Source organism: Pan troglodytes, chromosome 6 (genome assembly GCF_028858775.2).
Source record: "Pan troglodytes isolate AG18354 chromosome 6, NHGRI_mPanTro3-v2.0_pri, whole genome shotgun sequence".
In the NCBI taxonomy this organism is placed as follows: Eukaryota; Metazoa; Chordata; class Mammalia; order Primates; family Hominidae; genus Pan; species Pan troglodytes.
Window position 1 is genome coordinate 165,829,163 of NC_072404.2, and position 12,334 is coordinate 165,841,496.

At 40.9% G+C, this 12,334-nt stretch overlaps 1 protein-coding gene across 1 annotated transcript in view; it reads right to left on the reverse strand.

The window, feature by feature from the left end:
- The window catches only part of TMEM176B (transmembrane protein 176B), a 32,459-nt gene extending 21,485 nt beyond the window's left edge, over positions 1-10,974 (reverse strand). The window contains exon 1 of the mRNA XM_016945938.4: positions 10,903-10,974. The gene's annotated coding sequence lies outside the window, so the exon portion shown is untranslated. The remainder of the gene's footprint in view (positions 1-10,902) is intronic.
- Positions 10,975-12,334: the final 1,360 nt, after the last annotated feature.

A 12,334-nucleotide genomic window follows, 5' to 3' on the forward strand; every position in this document is an offset into this window, starting at 1 on the left:
TTTGCAATCTACCTATCTGACAAAAGGCTAATAATATCAGGAATCTTTAAAGAACTTAAACAAATTTACATGAAAAAAACAAACAACCCCATCAAAAAGTGGGCAAAGGATATGAACAGATCCTTCTCAAAAGAAGACATTTATGCAGCCAACAGACACATGAAAAAATGCTCATCATCACTGGTCATCAGAGAAATGCAAATCAAAACCACAGTGAGATACCATCTCATACCAGATAGAATGGTCGTCATTAAAAAGTCAGGAAACAACAGATGCTGGAGAGGGTGTGGAGAAATAGGAACACTTTTACACTGTTAGTGGGAGTGTAAACTAGTTCAACCATTTTGGAAGACAGTGTGGCGATTCCTCAAGGATCTAGAACTAGAAATACCATTTGACCCAGCAATCCCATTACTGGGTATATACCCAAAGGATTATAAATCATGCTACTATAAAGACATATGCACACGTATGTTTATTGCAGCACTATTCACAATAGCAAACACTTGGAACCAACCCAAATGTCCATCAATGATAGACTGGATTAAGAAAATGTGGCACATATACACCATTGAATACTATGCAGCCATAAAAAAGGATGAGTTCATGTCCTTTGCAGGGACATAGATGAAGCTGGAAACCATCATTCTGAGAAAACTATCACAAGGACAGAAAACCAAACACCGCATGTTCTCACTCATAGGTGGGAATTTAACAATGAGAACATTTGGACACAGGGCAGGGAACATCACACACCAGGGCCTATCATGAGGTGGGGGGCTGGGGGAGGGATAGCATTAGGAGAAATACCTAAAATAAATGACGAGCTAATGGGTGCAGCAAACCAACATGGCACATGTATACCTATGCAACAAACCTGCACATTGTGCACATGTACCCTAGAACATAAAGTATAGTAATAAAAAAAATTCACCGAACACCACAAAAAAAATCAAGAATGTCAAAGAAAATTTCCATGTCCCCCGAAATCCAAATAAATAGTTAGATAAAAAAGGGAGTCAAACCAGACTATGGCCCCAATTGGCAAAGCTGTCCCAAGGACAACAGGGGGAATAAAGCTGGCATGGTGCTCTGTAAGAGCTCTGAGCTTGCAGTCAGAGACATGAGCACAAATCTCAGCACTGCCACTTCCTAGCTCCTTGACCTACCTACAAAACCTCCTGAGCAACAGTCTTTGTATCTGTAAAATGTGGATAATTATATCTAAAACCCAAGGCTAATGTGAGGATCAAATGATACATATAAATATAGAAGTGTCTAAAAACTGGACACCCTACAGTATGAATTACTCAAATAAATGTGGATTACTAACAAAAAAAATTGGGGAGAACAGAAAGTACTCACCAATCCCCAAATCCTCTCTCCTCCCTACTTCAAAGGAAGTATAACAGAGTCCCCAAATGGGAATATAATCTCCTTTGGTCAAACTTCTAGAATGGGCATGCGGAAAACCAGAGCTATATACATCATCAGTGGGACTGACTACGCAGACACCACAGAAGGTGCATGAAGTGGCCTTTGGCAGAGACTGGTGTTGTTCCCCAATTTTCATTCTTTCTTCCTTTATTTCTTGTAATAGGTCCCTCGGGAAAAAAACTGGGCATATAGCTTCTTGGAATGGAGACTAGATTTCCCAGCCTCCTTTGGTGACTTAATTCTAAGCAATAAGATTTAAGAGGAAATAGTGCGTGTGTGTCCTGGGAACATCCTTTAAGAAAGAGATGCCCTTTGCCCCCATGATCTCTTTTGACGCTTGGAGTGCAGGTGTGATAGCAGCAGTATAATGAATGCTTATAATTTTATTTGTCTCAGCATTAATTTTCAATATTAACTGGACTTTCCCATACCAGCAACAGAGCTCAGTTACCCTCGATACAGTTTCCAGTCCTATACTTGATCCCAGTTCTCCTGTGTGGCCAATCCAGATAGCTGCCTTATACAACTGCCTCCTGGTGACCAGCTCACTATGGGTCAACTGGATACACCCTGTTCCACTGGCCCTGCTGACGCCCACACACTGTATCGACTGTGCAGACATGCTGCAGTGACCACCTCTGCATGCTCCTGGAACTCAGGCCTGCTTGCTCTAAATCCACCAACTAAAACTCCTTGTGGGAAACCTATTTAAACAATGTCCTGGACCCAATAAAGGGATCCTTTTCTCTCTGTCTCTGCCTGTGCTGCCTGACCTCCAGGCATGCCGTGTAGCCCCCAGGGTCTGCAAGTACTAAAATCTCTTAAATTTTCACACTGTGGTTGTGTCATTGAAGCCATGCCTGAAATCTGACCCCTATGGCAAGGCTTCCCCAAAGGGACCCATGCAGGTGGATGTCCTGCTGCTCTTTTGTCCAGACCTCTGTTAGCTGCTGTGGACAGTAGCTACCAGCCAAGCTGATGGAAAAAAACTGTTCTGAATGAAGAGTTTCACTTAAAACACGGACCAGACCGGCACGGTGGCTCACACTTGTAATTACAGCACTTTGGGAGGCTGAGGAAGGTGGATCACGAGGTCAGGAGATCGAGACCATCCTGGCTAACACGGTGAAACCCCGTCTCTACTAAAAATTACAAAAAAATTATCCGGGCGTGGTGGCAGGCGACTGTAGTCCCAGCTACTCCGGAGGCTGAGGCAAGAGAATGGCGTGAACCCGGGAGGTGGAGCTTGCAGTGAGCCAAGATCGCGCCATTGCTCTCCCGCCTTGGTGACAGAGCGAGACTCCATCTCAAAAAAAAAGAAAAAAAAATACAAAATTAGCCAGGCGTGGTGGCTCATGCCTATAATCCCAGCTACTCGGGAGGCTGAGGCAAGAGAATCGCTTGAACCCAGGAGGCGGAGGTTGCAGTGAGCCGAGATCACACCATTGCACTCCAGCCTAGGCAACAAGAGCAAAACTCCGTCTAAAAAAAAAAACAAAACAAAACAAAAAACGTGGATCTAGAGCAAGCTATCTTGGGCCATGACGTGATTTAGGAATAGTATCCATTCACTGAAGAGCAACAGGACAGAGTGTGACCTATGCACAACATACTAATCCTGGGCTGCCTGCCTAGATGTTGATGTGTGAAAAAAGCTTCGGTTCGTTTACATATTCTGGCACTCGCTGCCAGACATAACTCTAATTAATAAATTTTCACCTCAAAAAGAATCATCCTAAATGTGCATGCACTTAGCAACAGAGCTTCCAAGTACATGGAACAACTGTGGATAGAACTGAAAGGAGAAGTTGTCAAATCCACAGTTATAGCTGGAGACACAACATTCCTCGCTCAGTAATAGATAGAATGAGTGGACAGAAATTAGCAAGGATATAGAAGAGCCGAACCACATCATCAACAACTGGATCTCATTACCTTTATAATACAATCCACAACAATATCAGAATACACGTTCTTTTCAAGTGCTCATGGAACATTCACCAAGATAGACCATATCTTCGGTGTATCCCTTAACCATAATGCACTATAAATCAACAAATGAAAAGTAATGGGAAAATCTCCAAACACTTGAAAACTAAACAACATATTTCTAAATCACTCATGGATCAAAGAAATCTCAAGGGAATTAGAAAATATGTTGAACAGAACAAAAATGAAATTTTTTCCTAACAAAATTTGTAGAATACAGCTAAAGAAGTGCTTAGAGGTAAATTCATAGCATTAAGTACCTGTATGAGAAAAGAATAAGAAAGTTCTTAGCTCAATAATCTAAAATTTTATCTTAAGAAACTAAAAAAAGAGCAAAATAAACTCAAAATTGACTCAAAGCAAAATAGAAGAAAGAAAATTATAAAGAAGATAAATTGATTAAACAGAAAAATTAGGGAAATCAATGAAACTAAATGCAGGTTTGTTGAAAAGATTGATACACCTCTAGTAAGAGTGTCAAAAAATCATAATAATAAGAGAAACTGGCCAGGCATGGTGGCTCTTGCCTGTAATCCGAGGACTTCAGGAGGCCAAGGTGGGTGGATCGCTTGAGCCCAGGAGTTTGAGACCAGCCTGGGTAACGTGGCAAAACCCCACCTCTACAAAAAATACAAAAATTAGCTAGACATGGTGGTGCACACCTATAGTCCCAATTACTCTGGAGGCTGAGGTGGGAGGATCACCTGAGCCCAGGAGGTTGAGGCTGCAGTAAGTCCCACAATCGCACCACTGCACTCCAGCCTGGCAACAGAGTGAGACTCTGTCCAAAAAGAGAAAATAAGAAAATAAGAAAAACTACACAAATTACCAATATCCAGAATGAAATGGGGGGATATCACTACAAGCCCCACATACACTAAAACGATAATATGGGAATATTATGAACAACTCTATATGTGGAAGGTCAACCACTTAGATGAAATAAACTCATTCCTCAAAACCCATGAAATACCAACTTATCCAATATGAATTAGGTGACATGAATGGTGCTACATCTATTAAAGAAATTGAATTTATAGCGAAAAATCTTCTGAAAAAGAAATCTCCTGGCCTGGATGGTTTTACTGGATAATTCTACCAAATAGTTAAAGAAGAAATAACACTAATTCTACATAATCTCTTCCAGAAAATAGAAGAGGAGAACTTCCAAACTTATTTTATGGGCTCAACATCACCCTGAGACCAAAATCAGACAGTAAAAACAAGAAAAACTACAGACCATCCCCCATGAAAAGTATAAAGAAGAAAGACCACATGATCGTATCAATCGATGCAGAAAAATCATTTGACAAAATTCAGCATCAAAATATGATTTTTTTAAAAAAGTCTCAGTAAACTAGACATAGACAGAAACTTCCTCAAGTTGATAAACAGCATCTACCAAAACCCTGCAGTCAACATTATACTTAATGGTGAAAAACAGAATGCTTTGTCCCTAAGATAGAGAAAAAGAAAAAAATGAGTCCTCCCACCACTTCCAATCAATATTATACTGAAAGTCCTAACCAGTACAGTAAGGCAAGAAATGAAAAAGGCACATAGATTAAACAGGAAAAAGAAAAACTGTCCCTATTTTAGGTGACAATAATTCCCTCTACAAAAAATCCCAAGGAATTTGCACACACACACACACACACACACAAAGCCCTGTGGCTAATAAGTGACTTTATCAAAGTCACAGGATACAAGTCAACACACAAAAAACAACTGTACTTGAATATATTCACAATGTACAATTGGTGAGCAACATTAAAATATATTTACCACTGCTCCAAAAAATTAAATACTTAGATGTAAGTCTAACAAAATATTACTGGATCTGTATGATGAAAATGACAAAATGTTAAGGACAGGTATCAAATAAGACCTTACTAAATGAGATACATACTGTGTTCACGGGTTGGGAGACTAAACATAGTAAAGATGTCAATTCTCCCCAAAGTTTTCTATAAATTTAGCACAATTCAAACCAAAATCTCAGCAGAAATTTTATGTATATATAAATATACATATAAACATATAGAGAGAGAGATAGAAAGAGAGAGAGGGGGGAGCTGATTTTGAAATGAATATGAAAAAGCAAATAAACCACAACAGCTGAAACAATTTTGAAGACAAAGAATAAAATTGGATGTTTTAGGAGTTGCTATAAAGCTACAGCAATCAACACATTGTGGTACTGGTGGAGAGAGACACACATCCATCAGTAGAACAGGGTAGAAAGAAAGTCTTGAAATAGTCACACAAACATGGCCAAGTGATTTTTGATAAAGGTACCAAAGCAATTCAATGGAGAAAGGATAGTCTTTTCAACTAATGTGAACAGGGGTTGACTCCAGCTCAGAGCTGGAAAACCTGTTTCCCAAATTGTGTGTCCTGGAGTTGATAAGGAAAGACAACAACACTAATGGTGTTGGAACAACTGGACATCTATATGCAAAAAATTAACCTTGACGTCAATCTCACAGCTTACAGAAAAATTAACATAGAAGGCGTAATAGACCTAAATGTAGAACATGAATCCATAAAACTTGTAGAAGAAAACACAGGAAAAATATCTTCCTGACCTGAGGTTAGGCAAACAGTTCTCAGACATGACACTAAAATACAGTTCACGAAATAAAAAAAGTGATAAATTTGACTTCATCAAAATTAATAATTGTTGGTCTACAAAATACTTTATTAAAAGACAAACTATATGCAAGGAAAAAAAATTTGCAAACCATATATCTGGTTAAGAACTTAACCAGAATGTATAAAGAACTCTCAAAACTCAACAGAAAGCAAGCAACCCAAGTTTTAGAAATGAGCAAGACTTAGACACTTCCCCAAAGAAGATACACGGATGACAAATAACTACATGAAAAAATGATCAACACCACTAGGCATTAAGTAAATACAAATTAAAACCACGATCAGATGCCACTACACACAAATTAGAGCAGGTCAAATAGAAAACACAGACAATACCAGACGTTGGCCAGAATGCAAAATGGTACAGTCACTCTAGAAAATGCTTTGGCAGCTTCTTCCAAATTTAACCCTACATCTTATGACTCAGTGATCACACTCCATGATATTTACCCTAAAAAATTAAAGCTCATGTTTACACAAAAATCTGTATGTGAATGTTTATAGCAGCTCCATTTATAATTACCAAAAAAACTGGAAGCAACACAAATGTCCTTGCATGGGTGAATGGATAAACTGTAGGAACATCCATACACTGGAATACTACTAGCAATAAAAGGAATAAACTATTGATACACACAATCACATGAATGATGTGGGGGTTGGGGGTGTTTCTGGGGCAATGAGCTATTCCTTGATTTGGTGATACATTAAGTTTGTTTTATAATTATTCACACAACTATATATGCTTAATGTTCATTTGTATGTATATTTTATAATTAAAAAGAAAACTGAAGAACCCAAAATTCTGTCAAAGTCAAATATCTTTAGACAAATCTTGAGGACAAAGGGAATGGAAATTCCATCAAAGTGGTGCAGTGACCTGAGTAGGAGTTTACAGATTATAATCTTAACATCATTATGCTGAGAGGCCAGTAAAGAGGCCAGTCCCCAAAGCTTACGTACTGCATGATTCCACTGATATGATACTCTCAAAATGGAAAAATTATAGTGATGGAAAACAACTCAATGGTTCCCCGTGGTTAGGGCTGGGAAGAGCATGTGACTGAAAAAGGGACCGCCCAAGGAAGATTTGTGGGGTGACAATACTGTTCTTTATCCTGATCATGGTGTTGGTTACATGAATCTGTACATATGTTAAAATTCACAAATTGTACACAGAAAAAAATGATGAGTTTTGCTATAATGATAATTGATAATGATAAGAATCTAAAATAATAATGAGTTTGAGATGAATTTGCCTGTCTCTATCTCAACGTCCCAAAGTTATCTCCAGATGGGAATATTCATTTTCCCCATCAAAACAGGAACTTCAAGCCTGTGGTTTAGATGTGTTTTCAAATACACAAATTGCTTTTGAATTTTTATTTTGAATGAAAGGTTGCGGTGGCACGACATCTGATTTCCTACAGAAGAGAAAACCCGAGACATGGGACTTTCCGAGGCAGTTTGGGAGGGGGCAGGGTGGCTGCAGGGAGAGAAGCTGGGTGGCTGCAGAGAGAGAAACAGGGAAGCTGGGAGAAGGCCTGAGAAGTGGGGTGGAGGGGAGCTGCTTTCCCAGACTCTGATCCTCCAGACACGAGACACAAAGGAGGTTGCCAGATTCTGAGAGTAAAAGACCATTTTCCAGCAGAAGGAAAAACTGGGTTGACATTCATTTATCTGAGTGAAGAATGGTAAGAATTTACATCCAACCTAACCATTAAAGGACTGATTTAGAAGCACTTAGAAGAAAAATTCATACCTTCTTTAGCCTGAGAAAGTAATTTACCAGGTCTTTATTTCAGTTTTACTCTGCCAATGTTTCTTAGGACCTTAATGATTAACAAGTTCAAAAACAGAATTAGAACAAGATTAATTTTAAATTCAAAAGCCTGGTTCCATATCACAAGCCAGCTAGATGTGATTAATTCTGCCACCTAGGGGCTACAAAAAGTTTTCCCCAGGGAAAGAAATAGAAAAGAAAACATTAACTCTTTCATGCAATTCTTTGAAAAATATTAATTCATTAATTGAACAAATGTGTATTAATATCTCTCATGTGGCAGGCACTGTCAGCACTGGAAAGGGAACTGTGAACAGTTTGGACAGTCCCCTGCCTCCCCCAACCCACAGTGACGTTGAGGAGTGAGGGCCAAAAAGCCATGACATTTTCCAGTCTTCGTCTGGCGCGCCCCAAGCTACCTGCTCTGCTCCAGCCAACTAGTCAGAATCACACCATTACATCCCCCAGGCCCCAGAGTTACGGGGCAGGCAGGGTTTTTCCTACTGTTTCACTGTCTTCAGCCAGTTTCTCCTTGTGCCACCTCATCGGCTAGGACACACAATTCAGGAAACAGGATTTCCAGTTCTGAGCTGGAGCCAATCCCCGTCACAGCCCACCCTAGCTGAACATCCACCGTGATGCTGGTCTACTCCTGCCCCAACCCTGGCCCAGTGAGATGCAGGGCTGCCGATTCATTAGGAAGACCCTCTGCACTTGAAAGAACAGTGTGGAAACAATCTGCAGGAAAGGATCTTCTTGAAAACATGAGTGCTACCCTACAAAGAGCCCAGGAGTGGCCTCTCCTCCCTCCCCCACCCAGTCAAGGCTAGGGGCACAGAGAAACCTGCCTCCTCCCCAGCAGAGGCAATGTGACCCAGGGCCCAAAGTAGAATGCCCTGAGAATGCAGCCCCAGTCCCCCAGCACAATCTGGTCACCTTTAGCCTCAAAGACAAGGATTTCTCAAACAAGACATAAAAAGCACCAGCCATAAAGAAAAGGACTGATAAGTCCAAATCCACTAATGGTAAAACTTTCTGATTCTCAAAAAACGAAGGAAGGAAATGAAAAGATAAGCCACATAATCTGATAAAATATTAGTCAACACATAATTAACAAAGGACCAATATCCAGAAGGTGTTAAATTGAATCATATGAAACTGCCATTTTTTGTAAGTCAAAAATGGTCAAGTGCCAGCAATTTCACATGAAGAATTCTTAAAAATCATTAAGGCGGACAACCCAACAGAAAAAATTGCCAAAGATCTGACACTGTACATAAGAGGAAGCCCAAATGGCCAATAAATAGTGGAAATGTGTTCAACCTCATCAATAAACCAGGTAGTCAAATTAAAACCTCAATAAGATAACATGAACTAAATCCACAATATTCCACAAAAATTAAAGTCTGGCAATACCAAGTGTTGGTTAGGATGTGGAGCAATGGGAACTCTTGTACACTGCTGGCAGAAATGTAAACTGGTACAACCACTTTGAAAAACAGGCATGAACTAGCAAAGTTGAAATATATGACTTATGACTCCACCATTGCATTTCAAGGTATACACCCAGATACACAAATTACCAAGGTCGTGTGTGCAGAAAGGATTATAAATACATTGTTCATAATATCCCCAAACTAGAAACAAGACTAATATCCATCATCATTAGAATGAATACACCCATTGTTGCAAATTCCCAGAGTAGAAAATTACACACTAATGAACAACCTACAACTACATAAAATTAAGAAAAATACATAAGACAAAAAAATTATCTTCGGTAAGACCCTGTTTATAGAAAGTTCAAAACAGATGAAACCAACTTATATCCTTCAGGAATGCCTACAAAAAAGGAAAAAAATCTAGAGAAAAGCAAAAAAGTAATTTGCACAAGAGTTATTATATGGCTCGTTTCTGGAGAGAGGGAGAAAGGGAGGGGTTGTTATTAGGGGATTGGGGTTGCTTCTGGGGCAATGAGCTATTCTTTGATTTGGTGATACATTAAGTTTGTTTTATAATTACTCACACAACTATATATGCTTAATGTTCATTTGTATGTATATTTTATAATTAAAAAGAAAACTGAAGAACCCAAAATTCTGTCAAAGTCAAATATCTTTAGACAAATCTTGAGGACAAAGGGAATGGAAATTCCATCAAAGTAGTGCAGTGACCTGAGTAGGAGTTTACAGATTATAATCTGACATGAAAATCAGAAATTATATGAACCAAATCTAAGAGGGACAGCTAAATGGCCACCGCCTTTAAGTAACAATGTCCCTCTTTTAGACTCTAAATAGGATTCAAGGGATCCCAGTAGTGTCACATAGATGTAGACACATCCCAACAGTATTCTCTAGTTAAGAAGTTCAACAAGATGGAAACTCATTTCCCAAAATCAAGAACCACAACTTACAAAGAGAAATTATATGCTGAGCAGCACTTTTGAGGCAGGAGATGGTAGAGAGGGAACCAGAGACTGGATACAGGAAGAATGAGTGAGAGCATGAGAGCAGAAGCAAGGTGAAGGGGCGAGTGAGCAAGAAGTGAGATATGAAGCAGAGGCTGAGCAGCCAAAACAAAAGTGAGATTTTAAAAAAGTGAGTAAGGAGCCCACATGGCCGGCTAGATCTGGACCAAACCTGTCAGGGGCAGCTCCTCAGAGATGAGCATGCACGTTAGACAGAAAACATATCCTTAAAATGTTCCCGTATGGTAATTAGCTACTTAAGGTTCATGCATATGGACTGCATATTATGCACGTACTTAAAATTATGGGATGGAGGTGACTCGCAAGAAGTCACAAGCGCACACGGGCCATAGTATTAAATAACTAAGCAGCCCACCTGTCCATCAAAAGGCAGACACTGGCTAGAGATCAGGCAGTCTTGGCCACGGAAGAGAAAAAATATATAAAAGAATTCAAAGTACACCAAATTGACGTTGATCTCATTTCGCAGAGGTCAGTCCACTCTCCCCTCTCCGAGAGTGTAATACTATGCGTCATACACTTTTGCTGCTTTGCTATCTGTGTTTACCTCGTCCAATTCTTCGGTCAGGACACTAAGAGCCTGGAGCTGCACAGCACCATCTGGTAACACTTTCAAGAAGAACAAAATAAAACCAACATCAGGGATGCCGCTAGTTGCAGAAATGTTTGCGAAAGTTGATCAAATGAATTGGGTCATTTTTGTCATACCCAACTAAAACAAAGTCCAAAAGCCAGGGGGAAAAGCACTCAGGAAAGATAGCATTGCTCCAAGAATGTAATTCTCCGCATGTCTAACTGCTGAAACCAACTGTTGTAACCTGAGACCAGTTTTATCTACCCTGCTGAGATAACTTGCTGCAACTCTAGGACTAATTTTGCCCAATGCCATTGCCCACCAGTTGGAACTTGCCAGCTCCCTAGAACCTTATTAGTGCCAATGAACTTTCTCAAAGAGCAATGGGTAACATTCGGTAAAACCTCCAGCCTTCTCTTTGTTCTTACGGTGTGCATGTGTGTCCCAAGTGGCAATCCTTTCTTCCCAAATAAACGGTTAAATTTAGAGCTCAGTCTCTACTTTTTTATTTTGACTTCAACAACTTGAAGCCAGAAACAGTAGGAAACGCAGTAAAGGAAGCTGAGAGTATGAACTCCCATGCCACAGCTGAATTAATAAAGGACCACCGGGTTTGGAGGCCGGGCAACAGATGAGAGGAACTTTAGAAAGGTGGTGCTATCCCCAGTGAGCTTGAGGAACACATGTCTGTCCCTGCCATGTAGAGGAAGATAGTACCTGGCATTTTACCTGGCCACAGCACACACACATTAAATATTTGCTGAGTGAATCCCAAACCAGGAGTGTTTCCAAACTCCCCAAAGCTGCGCTACTGGGACACGAGGTGGTGCTGTGCGCATTCATGGGGTGGGGAGGCGGGGCTTAGCACATAGCTCCCTCATCATTGGCTGTTAGAGAGTGAGCGGCAGGCAGGTTGTCCATTGGATACCAAGATATGGCGGCCCCCTGACTGGGAAGACATGACCTTACACACCTTGGTTCTTTAACTTGACCTTGGGAAGACAGGGCCAGCCAGCAAGGTGGCTGGGGAGAAGGCCGAGGTCCCCGGGCCACAGACGGGAATTGAGGGTCAGGAGCCGAAGTGGAACTGGAGCCGGCGCCACGAGATGCAGCCCTGAAGGGCACCTCCACCCAGTGGCCCTCCACCACCCCACTCCTGGGGCCCTCCTGGCCCAGCGTCACCCTGCTGCGCTAGGACCTACAAGGGCGGCCTCTGGGAGCCCTCTGCTTTACCTCCTCTCCTGGGTCAGGCTGCAGAAAGAACAAGCTCCTCCACCCTGCCTGGTGGGCATGGAAGGAGGGCAAGTGTTGGTAGCCATGGTAACTCGGGGTAGCCATATTTTTGTGCAGTCACTCTGACCCCATCTCGATGGACAAGGATTGTCCCATCTGTTTCTACAACTGT